Source organism: Plectropomus leopardus, chromosome 7 (genome assembly GCF_026936395.1).
Source record: "Plectropomus leopardus strain MGB_pleo_1.0 chromosome 7, ASM2693639v1, whole genome shotgun sequence".
In the NCBI taxonomy this organism is placed as follows: domain Eukaryota; kingdom Metazoa; phylum Chordata; class Actinopteri; order Perciformes; family Serranidae; genus Plectropomus; species Plectropomus leopardus.
The window spans coordinates 17,290,238-17,314,035 of record NC_142182.1 but is presented as its reverse complement, the minus strand read 5'-3'; the positions used below and the strand labels follow the sequence as shown (position 1 = coordinate 17,314,035).

The following is a 23,798-nucleotide window of genomic DNA, read 5'->3' as shown; positions in this document are numbered from 1 at the left end:
CAGTTTCTGGCTGCTCTCCTTTTGTCATGAAACAGTTGAGGGATATAATGAAGCAGACATGATGACACAGGTGGTTTGCTTCATTTCTTTCCACCCAGCCGTCTTGTTCTGTATTCATTACATCAGTTTTCAGTGGAATCTGGAATCCCAGCTCTCTTGTCCTCTCTTTAACTTTCAGCATATGCTGACTTTGCTTTTAGTGCCAGTCATCCAAAAATAGTACCCTGCTCTTTGCTTGATGTCACAGCTGTTGCTGACTTCCTCCTCTTTTTTGCCAGCTTTGCCACAGCAGCAAACCCCTGCTGTATCCTGGGTCCTTGGTTCTCTGTAGGCATAGAGCCACTATGGGGAAGCTGGCTGAATTTACTTAGAAAGTGTTTTTTATGCATGTTAGGGAACTTGAAGGGTGAAAGATATGCCTCCATTTCAACACATTCGTGTATATTCAGCTTCCCTGGCTGAGCCCAGATGTCTTGAGGTTGGAATAATGGGAACAATAAATGAATCAAAGGCAAATTTGCAGATATTGAAACAAGCCCACACAGTCAGCCAGAGGCTTATATAAAAACACTCCAGCAAGACTCCTCGTGGCAACTTTTCTGCTGTATTTGAGAATCTAATATTACACCCACACACGTTCTGTGATAGCACCCGGAGGCTCAGACATGTTGAGAAGCTCATTAATCACCAACCTGCAGTCATTGCGTTTTGTGTGATAGATTTCAGCGTGAAGACAAGGAGGAGCCGCAGTCTCCGTGTCTGTGTGTGCCATGATACCACTGTGTGCCTGTCCAGCTGTGTTTGTGTGTCTATGTTCACATTTAACCCTTTGGGTCATTATGAATGACTTGGCAGCTGATGGCACAGTGTGACTTTGCACAAACATGGCACGGCCTACCAGCAGGGGCGTGAGGTGGTGGCCACCTCAAGGCAGATGGCTGTGATTCTGTTAACATCTGTGTCGGGCTGCCCCCGCTGTAAAATAAATTTCCCCTCTCGGCCTGAGACACGACTTTGTCTTCAGGAGCGTTAACATGCCATGTAATCACACTGCGTCTGCAAATGTCATTAGTCTCCCTTTGAAATATGTAAGGGAATAAGAGGAAGGAGGCTTTTTAAAAACAGGTGTGTGCACATTTGCTTCCGCCTGTGAAAAAACTCCTCATGGTTTTGAAACCAGGGAGTGCGCTGTGCCAGTCACTTATTTAATTCACATGACATCCATCAAAAAGAATACGACAGATCCAGTAATGGAGCACAGTTTCTCATTTATGGGAGCTGTGCTGAAGTCTTAATCATACAGTATATTTACAGTAGCCACTCCAGCAGCCATATACCTTACAGTATATGAAACAAATTGTGATTGTACACTAATGAGCCTTGAAAGAGACCATATTCCACATCGGTTTGCCTTTAATTTGTCAAGTTAATGCTGCATTCAGCAGAACAGGCCCCACAAGGACTGACCTGGCAACCTGCAGCCCCTTTTCCTTCCCTGTCCTTTCTCCTTTTCCTTCCATTTGTAGCAAGCCCTTATAATTTCTCTTTTTTTTTGAGTCACTTGAATGCATCACCTGGCATCTCAAGATCTCATTAAAAAGGCAGGTGTGTGAAATTACTTGAACAGGGAAGGAAGGGATTTTTTTTAGTTTGTTGAATGCATTTATTGACACACTGATTTGAACTCTGTGTTGCAAAGGCCTGCTCATTTGGGGTGAATGTTTGTTTGGGTTTTTAAAAATTTTGTTTTGATGCAACAGTCAGACAGTCTGTTTGGCCTCATCCAGCAACTCTCTTCACAGCCTGCAAATCAATCATCACCTGAAACACCCTGGATTATCAAACCGCAACAGTGAGTACAACCAAATACAGTGAGCTGGTCATATCTGTGGGCGGCTATTTCAAGCCTTTTTAAAAGCTGCAGTAAACTTTGATTTCCTGTTCTTTTTCCTAAACTGTACAGAAGAGGCTATGACACATTCTTTGACCCCATGGGAGCTGTGGGGTACGAAACATGTGCAATGTAACTGGGGCTGCAGTGTTGGAAGGTTACAGCAGACGGCGATAGAAATAAAGGGATGATGTCTGCTCAGGTGTTCTGTGGGTGCGCTATTTTTAGGTGCACACGGCCTGACAAAACTTTAAGGTACACTCAAATTGATGATGGCTGATATACAATAGAACGTTTGCATAGTAAAAGTATTTGTTTATGGCCTTTTACTGCAGACTTTTTGTTCTATGATAGTGCACCAGCTTTTGATCCTTTTGGGAACTGCAGGCCAGATTTCACTGCACCTGTGTTGTATCCCAATATTGTGATGTAATTTGACTTCTCTTCTTTTGAACTTCCTTGTGCTTTCCATTCATTTCCTATCCATTTCCTGACATTTACATTATTTTCCAAGCCCCTTCCATTTCTTTTTCAATCAATTTCCCATTCTTTTCCATTCCTTTCCTGTCCTCCATTTTTTTCTGTCCTTTTTATATTCTATTTCTGTTATCATTATTGTTTTCCTGTCCTTTTCCATTGTTTTCCTGTTCTGTCTGTTCCTTTTCTTTCAGATTTAACTACTTGTGTATTCCACAGATGAGATAAACTTTCCTTCTCACACTGGCTTCTCTTTTGGCTCGAAATTTACAATGCTTAGGTGCAGCAGGGGTGTTTGCCCTGAGTACTAAAGGGAGGGCCATGGAAAGGGCATTTTGGCAAGCTGTCCTCTGACATGCCACCCACAGTCCTAAACAGGGCGTCATCCTCTGCCATTAATCATTTGGTTCATTAAATCACACCCCAGACACTCTTCTGCCCTTTCTCATCACAGTGGTTTCTCTTCATTTTTATTCAATTAGGGAGATTAATGGCCCAGGATACAGCACCCAGGTTGACATTCTGTTATTGGGGACATGACTGAACTGTCACACTGTGAGGAGGACAGGAGAGGATGAGAGAGGATGGGCAGGGGGCGCTCATTTACTCTGGGTACATGGTGATAAGTCATCCTGAGGGGTCTCTTTATCCTTGTTTATGGATAAACCTGTTGATTGTTGGCAGGATTCAAATTTACAGAGAAAATAGACAGAAAAAACTTAAAATTTCTGTGCATTTAAATGTAGAAAAATACATGTTCTTGGTATCGTTTTGCCCCCTTAACCCTTTGAAAGCTGAGAAAATTGGCTTGATTTCTTGCAAAGACATGGCGAGAGAGCAACGAGCACTTAATTTTTGTTACATGTTTAACATGTCTTTGACATTAAACTAATTTGTCAAAGATGCTTATGTTGTAATATAGAAATATAGATAAATATATAAGTTATAAAGTTAGTCAATGTGTAGACTGTCTGTTTTTGTCCTAATTCAGCCCAGAAAAAAATACATTGAAAATTGGTCTATGTTTAGACTGTCTGACTTGGTCCTTGTGTAGCCCAAAAATAGACGTTAAAAATTTGTGCTGTTTAGACTTTCTTTTTATCCTAATTAAAATACAGCAATGAAAATATGGCCTCATATAGCAAATGTGGAAGTTTTCTGAACATTTTGATTGCTTCTTTAAATACTTAAATATACAATATAAATATAGTTTATGGACATTATTTGGATGACCTCTATAGCTCCTTTTAGATCATTTCCAGTGTAATAGGTTTATATCTAGATGTGTGTGTGTCTGTCTTTTTTTTTTTTTTGGAACAACTGCCAGGTAACTCAGGCTGACCCCGCCTATTGCGGATGTCGGTAACAGAGGGATAGTGTCGCGCATGTTATGGACCGTCAGAACTTTCTGGAACCTTCTGGATGTTCGCTGGTGGACCTTTAACTTGGTGGAACTTTCTGGACCTCTAACATCCGGAAGAAATCCTTCTCATTTGGTGAGTATTTCAGAAATCTTCCAACATTTTCCGTGTCGTTATTGCGGTTAAAAAAGGCCTTTTTTATTTTAGATGTATTACTGATGTGTTTGAAGCTGTAATGTTACACTGTGGTGAAAATTCTTTCTCTGTGATTGGAAAACTAGTATATTTCGGACAATTTAAAAGTTTTTAGCAACTTTAGGATCACTGATAGACGCGTGCTTGATGTGGTGGTGCATCATTGTTAAGCTAACAGTAGATAGCTAGCTAACGAGCTAATGTTGTTGGGGGTGGGGGGCATGTTCGTGCTGATGTGCCTCCCGTCAGCTGGCTTTGAGAGCGTCTCCTCGCTTGTCGGTTAAACTCACAAGCCACAACCTAAAAAGTTGTTTGTGAACTTATTATTTACCATCACCCCATTAGTAAACTTAAAGGACATTTTATGCCCAACTGTAACATCAAACAGACATGATTGTATAATTTCTGTGATCATATATTCAGGAAGAAGTAAATTTTTTTTTATTTTAATTTGTAAAAGCAAGAATAACATGTTGAATTTAAATCCATCCAGTAAAGACTGAAAGATGGAGTGTGAACCTAAAAAATGTTGTTTATGGATAAAACAATTCTCAATTAAATTAAAAAAAAAAAACATAGTTCAAATGATCATAACAGAGGGGTAAAATCATGAGTGCTATTACAATTATTGAAAACATGAGAACCTAATTTAGAGCAAATATTCATTTTTATTTTACAGTGAGAAAAAAGGATTAAAGTCCTGGCGTGCCAGGAAAGAAAAGTCTTAAAAGTCACTGGATTAATTAATCTAAAAATAAGGCCCTAATTGGTATTAAAATCACTTAAATAAATCTTTCCCATACAGTGACAGCTCATCTGTAACCTACTCACGGGTGGTCTGGTAGTGGAGGCTACTACCCATTTTTAAAAAAAATGTGTTTGATTAATTAATTTATTTTTAGATATTTATTTAGTTGATATTCCTCCTTTTTTGTTTTTGTGTTCAGCTGTCGCAGTTGGGGGATACATAAAGTTTTTTTTTTTTGAATTGTACATAGTATTAAATAGACATTTTGTTTGTTTTATAAGTACTTCTTTATCAGTTGTCTCATTTTGAGAGAGAAAAAAATCAAACTCATTATCAGCCATGAATTTATGATTATACATTTACTGTATTACAAATTTAGAATTATATTGTCAGTAAATTTGGGTAAAACATAGCCATTGCTTATCCTGTGTGAATGCATTCCATTAAAACAGATGTGGGGGGGTATTTTCAACATAACATGAGGCCCCAAGGTAATAACAGTCCTGTGCGAATGGGCCTTATGTCTGTGTTGTGATGTTTGGCTGCTGTGCCATGACTATCCCTCTATATCTCCTTGTTCTTTGTCTTTCTAACAGTCCACACTGTAACCTGGTCCACGCTGGATTTCTGGACTCCAACTCAGCACCCTCTGGTTTCCACAACAGACTGAGCTACTGCCACCAAACTAGATCTACGAATAGTAAGGGATATTTTTATTTTCTTTAAGTCTGAGATGTGGTTTTGATTGGCTGCCGTGCCGACTGATCTTTTTGTTTAGTGATTATGGCTGCCGTGCCATGACTATCCATCTCTCATTTCTATAACTATCCCTTATCTCTAGTTTGACTTCTCTTTTTCTCTGTCTATCTCTATTCCTCATGTGACAAAGATCTTAAGCAGATTTAAATTCAAGATATATGTATATTTCAAGATATAAAAGATGCATTAAATACATGAAATCATATCCATGGGTTATCAGGTCCATTTATATCTGATATCTTAAAGAGAATACGTCAAAGATGCAGCTGATATATGCAAATTTGATTTCAGGATATTATATGTATATTAAGGATATCAGAGATTCATTAAATATATGGAAACATATTTGTCGGGTATCAGGTACACTTATATCTGATATCTGAAACAGGATACGTAAAAAGATGCTGGTAATGTTTGAAAAGATCCAACACATAGATCTTAAGTAGATTACATTGTTGGGTATTTTATGTATTATTCACGGATGGATATCCTCATTCCAGATATTTCAGGGTCCAGTTTTGTCCGTTTACGGAGATATGTCAAGATAGGATCCGTCAAAGATGCAATGTGTATTCTTGTGAATATTGTCCGCATCTCTGTCATATACAAACATATCTGACCTTGGATAGCTCTGTTTTTTCTGGTGGTTTGCCCAGTGACCATGAATGAAACTTCATCACAACATCACAGACAGCAATCATCCTTTCACTGTGACTCACTCTAAATATGAGTGGTGCTCTGTGAAGCTGTGACAGACCTGGAGACATGGAGCTTGCTCAGAATCTCAGCAGTTGCCAGAACCCACAGTACTTCCTTACAATAGAAAAGGGAAATGAACTGGGGATTGACCAGTGTTTCATCTGTCAAACAGTAGACCACTTCTGAATAGAAGCCCTCGGCAAAGGCTTTGAAGCCTCCTTGTTAGTCTTGCCACTAAGACTGCCACTGTAATGTAAATTAGGTGGTCAAACAAAACCCTGCCATGGTGGAAATATGAATATGTGAAAAGGAGAGACACTAAGTGAAAAGAGCACTCATTTTCTAATGTATTGTACTGTTGCTATGGAGAGCAGAGCTCCTGTGGGATACTCCATCACGATATTATCTAAATATAGATTTAAAATGCATATTTTATACATTGGTAGGCCTTGCTGCGATGGTGGAATTTGGATGATAAGCTACTGAGTTGAATGGCTGCAATGGTAGAATAAAGCCTTTCATCTCCCGTCAACTGAAATTTTTATCCAGCCATGTCAGTGGTGCAGTGTCTGGCAGATACATGATACTGCAAAGGGCACATTAAGGAGGAGAAAATGGGATTCTCTGGATGAATGAAAAAGTGCTCTGTTGCATGGGAGGAGCTACTGTTTACTGTGTTTTTCAGCCAACCTAATGGCATGACTCCAGAGATGGAAGTGTCCGTCCTGTGTAAGTCAGTTGGTCAGTTCACCACATTGGTCCAGACTCAAATATCTCAACAACCATAGGATAGATTTACAGTTTTTTTGTACAGACTATTGTGGTCACTACACCATAAATCCTACCAACTTTGGAGATCACCCAACGTGTCCTTTAGCCACCATGAGGTTGACATTTGTGGTTCTGAGTAACATGCCAACAAATGCAATACTGTAATGGATGTATAGCTATGGAATTGTGAAATGGTGGAGACGTCCAATCCCACCAAGGATGAACTGTAAGAAGTTTGGTTGTCCCCTCACTTTCTATGTAATGCCATCATCAAATTGACATAAGTGATGTAACATTTTGTTAAAGCAACACTGACATTGGTTTCATAATGGTTTTGTTTGCCCCTCCATCTCCCAAGTATTGCTGTTGAAGGTTTACAGTGGAGTAAATTGAAAGCCTGGTGTGTCTCTTAAGGATGCCACAGGCTGCTGTTGGCATTGATATCATATGGAAAAGGGGTGAGAGAAACTGAGAATGAGAACAGGCTGGTTTAATGTGCATTCTGTTTTTAAAAACCTCATATCTGCATGGTATGACACAACTCACCTCAAGTCGACTGCAAAAGTGAGCTGAGCTGATAATCGAAGGTGGAGTTGAAACACTGCAGACCACTGATTGGTCAGAGACAATTGTAACCAATGACAGACAGGCCATTTTTCAATAGCCATGCACTCATTGATAGCAGCTGCAAAATCTTAATTCACTCAACACAGACTCAAAAGCCATGTTTTGGTCCGTTGACTAAATACAGACATTCCTCTCTTTGGCTGCCATTGAAATGATCAAGAGAGCGCAAGATAAAGCAAACGAGTGGTGTTGAAGATGATTGAACATGGCGTTGCTCTGACAGTCAGCTAAGAATCCAGCCGACATTGATGGAGAATATCTGCAGTGGACAATGAAATCAAGAAAAGCACCTCTTACCAAAGTAAGTTGAGCCAAGTCGAGCTGAACCATGAAGTGGATATGAAAAAAAATCTCAATAAAAGAATGATGATCAATTCATAAATTGCAACAGTAATTTATACCTGTATCCCTGTAAACTCTTTCCATCTGTGAAGGCTTCCCCTCATATTCAATATTTCACCTACATCATTAATTGTCTGTGCAAGTGTTGTGTAATGCTCTCCACCTCCATTATATCACACATATGAAATGTCACTCCGTAAGGAAACGGGGAGAGTCTGTGAGGTCTGAATGTCAAGAACACTTTCTGAAATGTGCTCATTGTTGTTGTAGTCCGCTTAACAAAATAATATGGTCATTATGATTTCAGCATGGTTGTTTTTATTTAATTAACTAAGCTTTCAACATGAAAAAACAAAGTGTGACATGATTTATAATAGCAACAACAAGCTAAGACATTTGAAATAGGCATCTGATGATTATCAAGTGCTGAAAAGGGCTGAGGATGAAGTCTCCCTTCATCTGCATGGTGTTGCACAAAAATCATTTTGTTTTTGTATCACCTTCACATAACTTACTTTGACTTCACATAGCGTTTGGTGGCAGCAGGAGGAAGGAGGATGCAGTTCAGTTGCTGTGTTACTGTTCTCTCATCATAGTCTGGAGTTGACTCAAGCTGCTGTTGGCTGCTTCGTCTCTGTCGTCATGTGGCAGGTGACTGACAAGAGCAAACACTCAGGCAGCCATGGTATTGTTCATGGGAGGGAAATCTCCTGGGAACCCTCAGCAGACTCCCCCCACCTCCACATCTACAAGCCCTTGCAAACACAGACAGGATTGTCTACCATTAGTTAGTATTCATTTCTTCCACTGACTGTCAGGCTTTGGGTAGCCATTGTTCAGCTTGTGTAGTGTGGTTTTTTAGACGTTGTGTAATGTGACAGTTATTGTTCGGAAAGCTGACTGGGGCCTTGCATTAAGCTTGTTAAATGAAATGAACTAACATTTTGGTTCAGACTGTAATAAAATATGATAAATGCAAATACTACAAGACATTACTCCGTTCATGACAGTTAAAAAGCATAGTGTTTTAATTCAGCATTTTATCTGCAGCTGACACACAGCACTCCTTTGCACATTGCTTATATAATTAACCTTTACTCATCCGTGCAAGCCAAAGCACAGTGGAGCAAAACAATCATGCATATGGCTTTATGCTCACAGATACAGTTCGTCTCTGATGAAATGTGGAGGAGTGGAAAGATCCTGGCATGGGAAGTAATGTGATTATGCGGGGACTCACAGGTGTTACGTTTCCAATTACTGCTGCTCTCAGTTTAATCAAAACACAACCACCCCTGAGCATCACCATTTACATGTTTATGAATTGTAGTTTAGAGGGTTGGCTGCAGTGTGTGTTGTTTTTTACTCTGGGTGGTACACGGTCAAAGATGATTAAATAATTATTTCCTGTTGGTTTTGCATTGACATCAAAATCTGTCAGTCTATGTCTTTTAAAGGTCTAGAAAATTCTGTCTTCATAGAAATAAAAACACAAGCACTTCAGTTGAGGTGTTTCATGAATTTGGTGATTTGATTTGCCTGATTATAAGGTGTGATTACCAGCTTGGCACCACTTGCATTCATCCAAGCTGTGAGCGATTTGGCAATCAAACATTTGAGATGATTCCAAAGCCGAGACAGCAAACAATAGCAACTGACTGCAGCTTATGGTAATGAAGCTGAACACTTGCAAACAAAAGCAGACAAAATAATTGCTGCCACATTCTCACTTTCTGAGCGCTGTGGTATTTATATTGTGATATTTTCAATAAACACCAGTGAAAAGCTATTTCCCATTAGCCACTTTCAAGTTACAAACATTTAGCACAAAGTATTGCAGAATCAGTGGTTTTATTTGTCTGACAGAAAAGATTTTTTTTGACATTGTGGTGCATCCTTTTGTTTCCTGCAAAATGTTTGCAAAATGATGATCAGAGCATTGGATTTCAAAAGATGGTGTAATTATCATATCTTCAAAAGAATTAAAGTACTCATCTGATTTAGCACTGTACTTCTAAGTGTCAGACTCATAATAGAGAGTTTAAAAGGGGTAAGAGAACCAAATAAATTTGATATATTATTTGAAATTTTTATATATATACACTGAGTTGCTTGCCTTGAATGGAGATGAGGAGCAGTCTACAGAGGTTATAGTCTCACCTCTTTTTAACACCCCCCAGATTTTTCTCAGTTTAGGCTTGAGACCTAGCTGATTCTGCCTCGTTATCAGACTTCACTGTGGAACAACAGATAGCGTTGATGTGTCAAATCAGTGGTGTTCCTCTTTCAGAGAAAAAAAAAAAAAAAGAACATATGAAGAACTTGCATACCTCAACAAACTACTGGTGCACTTAGAAAAGGGTTTGTAACAGAAGAAAAAAAAAACTAAGGTAACAAAAGGCCTCCACATGGCTTTAGAACTATGTAGTTTTGCAGAAAGCATATGCAAAACTAGCCTAAAATCGCAGACCAAATTAAAATGTAAGTTTGTCTGGAACCTCTCAGTTCTGGATAGACCTACAACCACCCAGTGAAATGAAACATGTGAAGCAGTGCTGAGTGACAAACAAATGTAAACACTGTACAGTGTGCAGAGGTGAGCTGTGATGGTGTAGCATCAACATGTCTGTGAGAGAGTGTTGCCATTTTTGCCTTCAGAATTTGAAAATAGCACTTCGACAGAAAGGTCCACATCAGCTGCAGCCATCTTGGTTGTTTTAAAAAATGCCTCAACGATGCTTCTCTTTACCAAGCAAAGTTTATACTTAATGATTTGTCCCTGTCATGAGGGTCTGTAACGTCATCATGTATTTTGAGTAAAGTATGAAGGCTTCACAAGTTGTCAGTCATCTTCTGAAACATGCCCTATAGAGCCAGGTTGGCTGGAAATATGTTGAAGGGGAAGGGGACCACACATATGCCAGAGCATATAGAAATGTTACAAAAGGTTGCTGGTGGTTGGTAGATTCACTTGAGATACTGACAGTGTCTACAGCCACCATACTCAGTGAACAATAGTAAATAGTTTTGATAGACATTTTAATTTTCAAACAAGGAGCGTGAGCTGACATTTTAAGTTAGTATAGTCTGCTGGTTTTGGTGCTGTTTTGAAGGTTAACTAAACATTGAATTCAGTGGTTTTGGATGGAAACATAAAAAATACACCAATCTGTATTACATGATAGTGTAAGTGCCAGTAAAAATATGGGTTACTCTTTGGTTTTTCCAATGTGGCCACTGTTATAGGAACTTCAAGCACAATTACAGCCCTCTTTTTATTTAACAGCCATTTGTCACTATGGAGAAAAAAATCCACTGCATGTACTGGTATAGCTCTTTTCAGGAGCTTTTTCAACTGTCTCTCTCTCAGACGACAAGGTGCGGTCATTATTGTCGGCAGAGAATTACACAGGCCTGCAGTATGAGTATGACAGGAAAATGGACTCAATCAGACCATCAGAGCAAGCGAATACAACACAAAGGTGGATGGAAAATGTTGGACCTTGCTTGACAGAAGGAAAATGCACCCTCATGCCAGAACAGCTCATACTATGCTCCATGGCTGCAGCAATATAAATGATGTCATACTGTCAATATGAAATGGATCACTTTGTGGCCAAAACCTGATTGGATCTCAAGAAAATCGACTCGCCTGCCAGTCCAACTCTCCACATTAGCATGAAAAGCTGAGTGACAATAAACAAGAGTTCTGTTATTCCTTAGCCAATTGTTGTCATCAACTTTGCACCGCCCGCCATTTCTCAGGAAACCTCAGATTCCCTGGCAAATAAATACTCTGAATCTGAGCAGTGATGCTTTCACTGTCCCATTCTTTAACAGGATTGATACTTAGTAGGAGGGGAGGCAAACGAGCAGCTTGGCAACTCCATTAGCATAATTGCATCATTAATTGTGAATCCCTTTCACTCTGAGAAATAGTAGCTGGTACTGGGTGCAGCTTCTAGTTAAGAGAAAGGCTCCACACACAGTGGGTTGTTACGAGCCAGAGAAATGCCTGCTGCCTCATTAGTGCTAGATCCCTACAGGCCCCCTTCTCTGTACACAGGGGGGGTCTGACGCCTGTGAATGACAAACCCATGGTGTTTGGTAGAGTGGAGGCATTCAGGTGAAAGTTATTACACTTTTCTTCCCACACTCAGCCGCATAACTCAGCTTTAGTGTTTCCCCCACAGGGACACTCCAAGGTTGATTGTATCTCTCCAAGTAAAGCAGCCACCAAACTTGTGTTTGAAGAACTATTCCCAAACTGGTGTCTCCTCCATAATGAGGACGCTCTCCCAGCATTACTGCCTGCTGGTGCTGTGAAACAGAATGGAAAGAAAGCCTGTGTGAAGAGGATGAATGAGTGAGTAATTAGGAGTGTTAAGGCTGATCTTGAATTAGCAGAGGAATGACAAGTGTGAAAGCCGGCTCTTTTATTTCAACACAGAGCGAAACCTAGTGAGTGGGCAGGACATGATTCACAACAGGCAGTGTCAGCTGCATTTAAGACTAAAGGGGATGTGTAAAATGCACACTATTAAAGGTTTTTCCTTTTACTACAGTATGATGCTTGTGAGATTGTTCTGATTGACACTAAGTGCACTTAATGAAATAGTTTAGAATTAAGCAAAATATTCACAGGCCTATTTTGCTGCCATGAGTTAGATGAGAGGATCAGTGCCACTTTTATGTTTGTGCAGTGAATGTGAAGTTACTGCAAACAGGTGGTTAAGTTAGTTTGGCCTGTGAAAAGGGGAAAAAAACTAACTTAAATTTATAAGTTAGCTTTAGGTAGTTTTCACGTATGTTAGTGCAGTCCCTTGGTGCGCGCCAGATTTAAAAATTATACATTGTTTCATTTTTCAGCTAATACGGCCTGCTTTCACACACCTTTTGTTTTTACTCTGGTCCAAAGGCCGCACCACTGGCGGAGTGTCATGTTTCTATGACTCCTGGCCGGAAAAAGAAGTGCGTAGCATCATGTTTCCATGACTCCCGAATCCCAACCAAAAAAAGAAGTGCTGAGAAGTAAATAGAAATAAATGTGCACAATGGAGCCGTGTGGTTCCTGGTGCTGGTCATTGCATTCGTTATCGTTTGTGTGTACCACTAGCTGATAACCATTATGTTCCGCACCAGAGTGCGACTGCTGTGTTCACACTGGCCCAGACGCAGTGCACTCAAGCCCAAAGTTCAATTGGGCTGACCTAAACAATGCCTGTATGAAAACACCCTTAGATGTGCTGGTAGTTTGTGTTCCCATGTTGCAGGTCTTGTCTCAGTCTTGTGGATAGTTTAGACCAACCTATTCTCATTTGGAGCCTAACCCCCCCCCCAAAACGCCGCTTTGACAGTACTTTTAGCATAAGATCGAGATGCAAAAAGCCACCTGAAATGTTTCAGTGTAGCATCCAGCAGCCGGTCGGGGTGATATTATACACCGGCGGATGGCTGGACAGCACCTGCTACATCACTTGCGAATGCGGCCTGACGATACTGTTGTGTGCACATATTGTGCCACAAAACAGTGTCACCTGGAAAAGCTACCAGTAACGACGGAATATAAGGAACACAAGTGTGCCTATAGCAAAGGCAGGAGGGGCGCTGGATGGGTACATCAAACCCTGGAGTTTCATGCAAGTGTTTGATGTTTCGTGCCTTCTTCCCCTTATCCTAACCATTAATGACTTGTCACCTAATCCTAACCATCCATGCCAGCATGTGTGTTTGGTGATGTTCCGGCGTTGGTTGGCATGTGCTTGTGTTGTCTACACAACCACGTACTGCGTCATCTCACCATTTGCATTTGCTGACATCAAGGTAGCCACATCGCAGGAGGTAAAGAGCAGACACAGAAGGATACCTAGAGCATAATATGTAGACGGGGGAAGTCTACTGGAAAGTGGCAACATGACTTGAAATGAGGACGTGTTGCTCAGTCTTGCAGAGAGTTGAGACAAAAGTAGACTGACACCACCCTAATGCTTTTATGGTTAATATGATGCTACAGCCAGCAGACAACGAGCTTAGCCAAACATTAAGACTGTAAACAGGGGAAACACGCTGGTGACAAAATCTGCCCACCCAGGTTTTATCAGCATTAAGGCTTAGCTTTTACTAATTACTTGCCTGCTATTCTGCATTTGGGTCCTCATTCTGAACTAAACATGACAGCATGACGGAGTGACTGGGCGTGTCTTAGCCCCAGCCCTACACGTGTTGACACTTTTTTTTCATGTTCTAGAGGCTTTTATGCTGAGCATTAGTCAGTCTACATTAACAATCGTCATTAATGCATTTTACTGCCAAATTTTGAATGCAGGACTGTTACTTGTAACACAGCTTTCTTTTACAATACAGGCATGATAGTATCAATCTTCTCATCTAACTCTCTAAAGGATGCAAATCCCAAACTATTCCTTTAAGAAGATGTTCACAGTTTGGATTTTTCGGGCTATTCACACTTTCCCATTTCCTCTCTTGGCTAAACAAACACTGCAATTAAATGAGGGAAGCACAGTAACTAATTATCATGGCCAAGCTGCTCAACAGTTCACATCCTAAAATGGCGACTCCCACATGAAAACAAGCCAACAATATTAATTTAAACTGGGTTGAAAACTGGTCTTTCATGGAGGCATAAATGGTCTCTTTCAAAACCAATTACTGGGTACATTTCCTTAGCTGGCATGGTTGAATAATTTCAGCCTCAATGGCAGGAAAATGGCAAAGTTAGATGGAATGTGATTCACTTGAACAAAAATAGTTTACAAGACGTAAATATTTAAATCATTTCCATTTTTCAATTACGGCATTCAAGCCTTTGTTTTCCTGCAGTTTGTTTTGAAAGTGGCTACACAAAGAGAAATTAGTAATCCTCTTGTTGCCCAAAAATGAACTGTTTACATATTTTATCTGATATCTCACAGGGATATTCAGGGTTGTTTTGTTGTTCGTTTGATTATTCATGAATGATAAATAATGCAACAAGTGTCACAATGGGTCAGATGCACTGCAGTGTGTTTTTAGGGGATTTCAGACATTATACATTTTTAATATAATGTAGCGTTCTCTCTTTTCATCTGCATTGAAAATGATTCTCTGACCTTTCTCCTTGATGTGGAAGTTTAATAGCCTTCTGTAACATATCAAATGTTTGAGAGAGGAGAGACTTCAAATGCACAAATCTATCCGTAATGAACAATGCCCACACGGGAATACGGTCTCACATTCACGGAAAACCAAACACACTAAAAGGTTTGGCTGTGCTTTTGTTGGATGGTGAAGTCTGTGATGAATGACAAGAGAATTTATGATTTTTTGCCAGTTTGTAACCACATAGGTGTGGATGAGGTAAAAAAACATCCCTAAAAGCACCGTCTAGAAATTCTCAATGAGTCATGGTCTGTTTGTTTTAAGTTTTTTTTTTTTTTACCTGTAATTGCTTTTTTTTGTCAGCCAAAGGGGCAACATACTATATTTTTCATTACATCCATGAGCTCTTTAAATTTCTAATACTTAAATAATTTGATTGTTTGGGGTCTCTTGCTGAATTGTTTCAACAGTCAGTTTTGTTTTGCATGTTTGCATTAAATGTACCGAAAAGTAAAGGTGATGATGGAATCTTGAATTTATAGTGCTTGAGCCCCCCTTGTTAAAAGGCCAAAGTATGCAGATATAAAGGTTTAATTTGGGTAAATAGTTGGTAATACTTACTATGATAATATTGAATACAGCATATTCTTCTTCACAGCAAGTCTATGTTATGTTACGCAAATATGTTCTTCCATAGTTCACATCACAGCAATTATAATAAAATTTTGAGAAACATCCCAGAAAAACAGATGTGCTTGCAATAGAGAACCAAATACTCAGATTATAATTGACATTATAACATTGTTCTCTGCTTCATCAACTGAATAACCTCATTGTTTTGACCATTAATGTGCTGAATGCACATTGTTGTTAACCAAATGACAGAATTGCTGTCTGGATTTTCTTTACTGGCAACAGTTTACCAAGGCAGAATATTCTGCATACTACTCAGAGTTTGTAAGACATGACGGGTGATGACGATTCTATAGAATATAGCCCATAAATTGCAAAGAAGTAACCCTAGCCACCATGGTGTCACACCTATTAGTTTGTGGACAAAGAGTTTATCTCCTGTTTTCTGCTTAGTTGCCATGCACCGTGCAGTGATTGACCAGTACTAACCCTAACGATGACCACTTTGCCCTGACCTTAAGCCCTCTGACCTTGACCTGCATACGTGACAAGTATTAGAAGATAGACAATAGACTAGACACAGTAAAATAGAGCAGGAAATTAGCAATTGAGACGGTTAATTCATGAGGAAAATGTTAAGTGAGATAATAGATAAAGTGAGAAGTAGGGTCATTTTCTCATACAGTTTTATATAATCTAATTTTTTCGCAAGTGGACTCGCCCTTGCTGTCATTAGACAGTGATCTGAGCTAAATGCTAATATTGCATGCTAACATACCCACAATGACAATGCTAACATGCTAATGCCAAGCAGCCAGAATGTTTACCATGGTTATCATCTTAGTTTAGGATTTAAGCATTCAACATTTGCCAAACATCTCATATTTTGAATTAGCAACAAAAAATACAGCTGAGGCTGGTGGAAATGCCATTAGTTTTGTAGGTATGTGGTCATATAGATACTAGCGCTATTAAAAATCAGGGGATCATCAAAGTTGTAACATTTTTTCGTCCTGAGGGGAAAGCACGGATGTGCCAAATTTAAAAAAAATACTTTTAAGATCATAACAATATAGCCCTCTCATGTCCAGGCATGTTGTTATTATTCTATTATTAGGTATTATGAGATATTATAATGATGATGTGCATGAAACATGCAACTTTTTTCAACTCCGGCCAGCTTTTTGATTTTTTTGGTTGATTCTATTAAGAGATGTGCTAAAACCGCACACAAGTTCGGTAAAACCCACTGAATAGCACTGTTGTTTGAGAGTTTTGTTCCAATACTAAGCAAAGTTTGCCGCAGTGACACATAAATACCAAGTGTATTTAAATGAGGCTGATCCTCTCACTAATATACTCAACACCCATCGGAGGCTTGTGATGAAACAGGAAGATCTATCGCATCTGCATATATGGCCACTGTCTCCGCTATCATACCATAGCATGATGAATGAGCGCTTCTCAGCAATGAAAATCGGTTCTACTTTTTTATTTTCATAACAAATGGAGCATCCTGCTCACCAGGGAGCTTTTTAAGTGTTAAGCTGCATTTATTTCCCAAATGCTTTTCTTTCTTGTTACAAAGCCCTGGACATCTGTTAAAGTTGATTATAAAACCAGACCTGTTTCGTGCAGTCCTGTTTTTTTCCTCCCCATGTCAACCTTTGGGATTGTTTATCGAAAAAATGATGAGCAGTGAAAGGGAGCTATCCAGGGAGGGCATGCTTATAATAAAACACAGATGGTGGAGCATCAGATTCTTGATGTCAGTTAGTGGAGTGCAGACAAGTGCTTTCTGGTAAGTGAGGAGTATACTGACTGAGAACTAATATATTTGATTCATGTAAAGGCATGCATGCTGTAAACTGTAATCCAGGTGAAGTAGGAAGTCATGCTTGATTGTAGTCGCACATTGAAAATAAAATTTAGCATTGATAGAGGAAACACTGGCACTGGAAAAAAATCCAGTGGTAAAAAAGGCATTAATATTATTATTTTTGGCATTCTGATATGTTTTTCAATGACAGTCCTCAGATTTTTTTCTCTGTCAGAATAGCAACATCAATTTAACTTTAACCAGCCCAGTACTATTATTCTATCATTACCGAATGCACCGTGTGGGGATACCAGACTTTGGAGCCTGTAGTGGGCTGGGTATGCTCGGGAGAATGACGTTTCCTTCTTTTTATGCAAATTAAATGTTAATCATCATTAGTGCTAACGGTGGGCGATGTGGCTCGGAAATAATTTGATATTTCAGGGTATTTTTGTGATAGCAATATTTTTGATATGACAAAATGCTGAAAAATATGTTATTAATTTCAGGAACATTCAATTCTAAATTCTAAATATCATTAAATCTATATTTAAAACAATACCATGAAAGATAATTTAAAAAGTGCTTGCATTAAAGTTTCTTGATCTAAAACTCATAATGCTTTCAGTTGCACACAAAAACATTATTTTCCCTTGTTTCAATTTCTGCAAAAATGCAGCATTATTACCATCTCCCTGTTTGTTTCCTTCCAAATATTCTGCAGAGGATCATTTCACTTAAGTATGTTTAAAGTATGGTGGTTTCTGTTTTTACCTTCGGCCTTCCTCAAAACAGTCTCTAAACCGCAACCACCCTGTAGCAATATTTACCTCCCTGCCCTGAGCTCAGACCGCTCTTTATCTGGCTAAATCTTATGATGGCTCTCTGCAATACATAAACAAAACCAAAGCTCACGTTTCGTGTGTATGAACAAGCTTTCAAGAATTCAACATTTGACCAGAAACTTAATGTAATTTGCGTTAAGTATGATGCCTAACGTAGAGAGGCCCATCTTGTGATTGGAAGAGATGATTACATGGTGAAAATCTATAATCATCTTGGATAAGGTCTGCACACCAGCAGCGATCCACTTTGGCTCAATGCTGACGATGAAAACAAACTCATGCTTTTTAAGTCGACCGAAACAAAAGCTCCTTAGATCTATGTTGGATGTTTTCCAAGGCTTGCTTTGTTTGACTGTTGGATAATGTTGCTGTAACTGGTTAATTTGTCCTGTGATAACCTCAGGCACATGTAAAGACCCAGCAGGGGAGCTCAACATGGTGGAAGGAAAACCAGGGAAGATGTCATCGAGAAAACCCTTGAAAACAAAATCAGAAAAAGTCTGTTGAAACATGTTGATGGCTGACAAAAAGCAACACGTTTTGGCACGATTCACCTCCTTCTCTTTTACACCTCCTTCTCTTAGTCCTTCTTTCTTTCATCTGTTACCCAACTTCTCCCCCTGAAGAAACCACGAGCTCACGTGCCAAACACAGAGGCAGCAGGGACTGCACAATGTTTGTGTTTACCTTACAGATTTACACTATAATCTTTTCTCCTAAATTTGAACCATTTGAGTTGGATTGTGAACAGAGGATGGTTTGGATCATGTTTTACTGATTGCAATGTTTTGTTTTCATAAAAGCAAACAGTATGGACGCATACCATTCATATGCAGTTCTGGTGTTTATGAAACAAGGCCTTTGAGCTAGCTCAGGCGGTCAGCTTCTGACCTGAGTCCATTGTTTCTCTCATGCAACATGTTGTTTTAAACATATTGCCAAAAATTCTGCAAAAACACTGAAATATGGACACTAACATTTTTGACATGCAAAGCCGACATTTTGAAAATTGTGTGATTAGGGAAAAATTGTACTCCAAATTAACTATAAGAGCACCTACATTACTCACAATACAACTTGACCACTGACAGTTTAGTCAAAGATTTGCTCCCAGAAAGGGCACCTGGCTTTGAAGATAATTTTTGTATTGGCCAAACAGTGGAATTAAAGTGTTCATGTTCGTTATGTCATACAATTGGGCCCAAAAATACATTTTCGTAAGGACTTACATTGGCAAAGAGACATCTGTAAAGCATTGAATACATTTTTATGAGCATAACAACCCCTTGGAAATGACACTATCAGGATTTGATCCATTTGGTCCAGCAGCATTTGGAAACTCTAGAAGAGCCGCACGATTTAATCCTTTTATCTCCATTCAAGTTAGCGGAGACAAAAATGATGTTTGCCACATGGCTGGTGTATGCCCCTATGTTGTATTGCTGTATGGGCCCTGTGATGAGGAAAATCGGGGTAATTTTACACCCCGGAAGTTTATTGGCTTCATGCATCACTGAACAGCTTTAATAAGAATGAACGGGGCACCGCCTAAAACACTGTATCCAGTATCCAGAGAGGTGAGCTACAGGACTGTGATAAGCTCTCTTCTTTCTACCTTCACATCCCCAAATTTTATTTTTTTTAACTGATGCTAGCTCAAGTGACATCACTTGAGGCAATTAACCAAAAGCCGAATCTAGAGCCTCAAATGGCAACAAAATCTTTGTTGGTTGCCTAAAGACTTCAGGGATTGCATTCTGAGAATTTATTTTTAGTTTTATGCCTCTTCCCAACTTGTTACATCTTGCTGCTTTTGTCAGTCGACTTCCATGTCTACATATTACAAGATAGGTATCCTTCTGTGTTTGCGATTTATGTTCCAGAATATTGCTTACGTTTAAGTAACAACAGGAATGCCAGGACATCAACAAACACACATGCTGACTTGGTTAGGGTTAGGTGACAAAGTTATTGATAGTTAGGATTAGAGGAAGGAGGCACATGGAAAGGTGTAGAGATGAGAAGCAAACATTGCACTGAAAGTCCGTTGTTTGTGGGAGCTATCCACCACCCCTCCCACCCACTCTGTAGACACCCTTGGGCTCCTTATGTTGTTTCCAGCAGCATTTCAACCTGACACCATTCTGCTGTGTCGAGTGTGCATGTGACAGATTCTGTCTGGCCGTGTTCTCAAGTGAAGCCGCCCGTGCACATGTCATGTGGATGCTGCAGGAGCTGTCTGGCCATCTTCCGGCATGCACCCTAACCAGTTCTGTCCGGTAGCGTTGTCAGCTGACCCTGCCCAGCAGTGTTCAATGCGCACAGGAAAGTGCCTTTTGGTTTCGCGATCTTTAGCCAAAAGAACTGAAAGACCGGTGATGTTTTATGATTTCAGGATGAGAATGGACTGATATCCACTGTGCATTTCGTTGGTGACGTTAAGCTGTTTAGTATCCGGCTCACTATTTTCCTGCCCTGTTAGCTGCCACTTACTTTGCATGACAGCTAGATGCTGATATCACAAGATCACGCGATCACAAGATCACAGGATCATGAGATCACAGGAAAGTCCATGCCAGGCTTCAAGTAATGTGCAGCATCCCTCTAAGAGCTACTGGCAGCTAAGGACTAGATTTAGACAGTATGACGACATAGAAAGGCAACTGTACATTCAAAACAACATTGGTGGCTCCTTAAGACATCAGTGTAGGTGCTACAATAGCATCAGTTTTTTTTCAGAACAGGAGAGTACTTCTGTAAGAAAAGATTTTCTTACTCTTTCCCCAACTGGCCTATTATAGACAGTGATAGACAGGTTGGCTTTCAGATGGTTCTGTTTAACAAACTGTTGTTACGTTATGCTGCCACACTACTGACATGAATGCTAAGCTGCCATTTGCTGCGACTGGTTTGCCACACTGTTGCACTTCATTAGCCCCTCCTCCACCCCAGCATCTACCTATAGGGTCTAAGTCAGTGTTCGTAGAGGGAGAGGTTATTATCATCACTCCCACAGCCCAGCTGTGTGGCGCTCGGTACATCCCTGTGGGGAGTGACGAGGTCATAGCCTAGGTGCCAAATATCAACACTGAACATATTCTTCACAGTCCACGTGAGTTGACTGAGTGAACTGGCGTAGTGGCGGTGGCTCTAAGGTCACAAAACTGGGGTGTAAACAAAAGGTCACTGAATTAATTCTCTCAAGCAACAAGGAAGAGGGCAGGATAACAGTCAGGCTCCTTCCTTCAGCAACTATATTAACAACACTTGAGCGAGGTTTGCCTGCTCCCACTTTGGCAGAATATAAAATATTGAGCAGTTTTTAAAATGTTTTTTTAATCTCACCTGTACCTTTTTGTTTAGTCAGTTGTGAATCACCAGCACCTTTCACATGTGGTCTCCTGCTCTGAGAGCTAATGGGGAAGTAGGTTCAATATGGCCCCCAGATGTTCATTTGAAGGGTCATTTGATGTTGATGTTGTATTAACACAAGTGTTTTAGTTGACTGACCCGACGGTGATTTATGATCTCCTGGGAATTCCAGGAAATTGTGGTGAACATGTAATTGCGGGGAAACATTTTTAGCTCCTCGCAGTTCACTGGACATTGTTGCCCGGTCAGTGGCCTGGCAACCAGCAAGGAACTTATGTCAAAAGACAACTATTGGATGCCTGTGATGGCATAGCTTTAACTTCTTTTTGAATGGAACTCTAATTAATTGGAGGGACTGATGTAGTTTCAAATAATTAATGTTTACTTACTGTCCATAAGCCCATTGAGTCCAAGCAGGGCAATGAATCAAACATTTCATAAAAAAAGGAAGAAGTGGAGACTTTGAACCACAGAGCAGTCCTGCCTCTGAACCACCTCCATCCTCCTTTACTATTTCCTCCAGGTGCCCATCACACAAAGAGCTGCTCTGTGAGTCGAACCATACCTAGGGTCAATACAAAGCAGCACTCCTACAATGAAACTCTTTGTTCAGGTACTGCATGTTTTGGCAAATTAAAAAAGAAAAAAAGTTCAAATAAACTAAGAAAGCATCACTCTAAAATTCTCTGCTTTTAAATCCAACAGGCTGTCTGAGTTTCCTGTAGAGAAAAACACCATCTACATTAGATCAAAATAGCTGTGTTTTTGCCCCTTTTGAAGTGTGGATTTAATCTTTAAACTGATTTGTTGTTGTTGTTGTTGTTATTGTTGTTATTAGTGGTATTGAAGGTGCTGCAAGCACACTGTGCTTTCATACCTTGAATAATTGACATCTCAAATGTAGAATTTCAGCATAAAAGTATGTTAAGATCTGACAGAGACTACACCACAACTTCTAACAGCAGAGGAGTAGCACAAAATTCTCCCCGGAGCCCCAGCCCACATCCACAGCTATTCGTTCTTCAGGGTTTTTCCACTGACACTTTCGGCCATGCTGAGTCAAACCATGTCATGCTTTTCTTTTCCTTTGTCAGCATGCTGAGTGGCGCCTGAGATGGACCATCTATGGAGTAGGGCCAAACTCTTGAGCAGCCACTTCCAAGCAGGTAGTGGTGACGTCTCGCAGACCCCCCTTCTCCCCCAGAAACAATCGTGTGTAGCAATACTTAACTGATGTCTGTGCGGGAGACCAGAGAGAAAGTCATTTTTTAGTCTCATCCTGAGTATGTTTTTTTTTTTTTTAGGTTTTAACTGATTCTCTGTTAGCTTAGTTTAGTTTTACTCCTGCACCCTTGTTTAGATATCTGCTTTATTTTCCTTTGTCATGTTTCACTTTCAGCTGTATAGCAGTTGTGCTAAGTTGCTGCTGCTAAAATGGAAACATTTAATTATTTTGCTGGTGTTTATTTAATTTATTTTGTGGTGTGTGTAGAACCAAATGATGACAGAGAGCCTAAAAAGAACCATCTTTGATACATATTGCTGTTATTAAAACATTATGCTGCTTATAAGTCTGGACAAGCTGAGTGTATCATAATGAGGTGCAAACAGTTACTCTGTGTTTTTGAATAACAGAGAGAAATTGGGTTTGCTGTAACTGATGTAAAGCTAAATCAGTTACTGTCTTTTGAGTCATAAACATCAAATCAAAAGTCTTAGACCCTGCTGTCAGAATGTCTGAAACCAGTCTCTTCTGTAAGACTTTTTTAAAAGCAGCATCCAGTTTTGTTTTAAGACCCTGTTGAGTGGTTCAAAGAAAATAACATCCTATTGCTGTACATACTGTGCAGAAAAAAAAGAGTGACTAATGCATATCAAAAATCAATTTCATCTTCACAACTCGACTTTTTCATCATCATTTAAACAACATTTTTATCACCTCTTTATCAGCATTGGTTCTAAAAGCAGAAGCAACAAATGAGATTTAACACAAGTCATGTCTGACCTCTTGTGTGACCTAAAAAGAACCAAACAATTTCTCTGTTTATTTTGCAATCTAGAGGAAATCCACTTCCATGTGTGTGTGACCAGTAATGATTTGGCTTTGTGTGCCCTTGGGGAGGTTGAATTCATCTAAATCCCTCTAATTAATTTCCTGAAC

The 23,798-nt window shown here is 39.7% G+C and overlaps 1 long non-coding RNA gene across 3 annotated transcripts; it reads left to right on the top strand.

The window, feature by feature from the left end:
• Positions 1-1,598: 1,598 nt before the first annotated feature.
• Positions 1,599-23,777, top strand: LOC148189168 (uncharacterized). 3 transcript variants are annotated; one of them, XR_015776888.1, is made up of 5 exons: positions 1,599-1,852; positions 3,696-3,864; positions 5,269-5,372; positions 22,161-22,250; positions 22,732-23,777. It is a non-coding gene; the product is annotated as an uncharacterized LOC148189168 (long non-coding RNA). The 3 variants fall into 3 exon arrangements; XR_015776887.1 differs by lacking the exons at positions 22,161-22,250; positions 22,732-23,777 and adding an exon at positions 6,088-7,227 and having other exon boundaries at positions 1,602-1,852; XR_015776886.1 differs by lacking the exon at positions 22,161-22,250 and having other exon boundaries at positions 1,603-1,852; positions 22,732-23,764.
• The last annotated feature ends 21 nt before the right edge of the window (positions 23,778-23,798 follow it).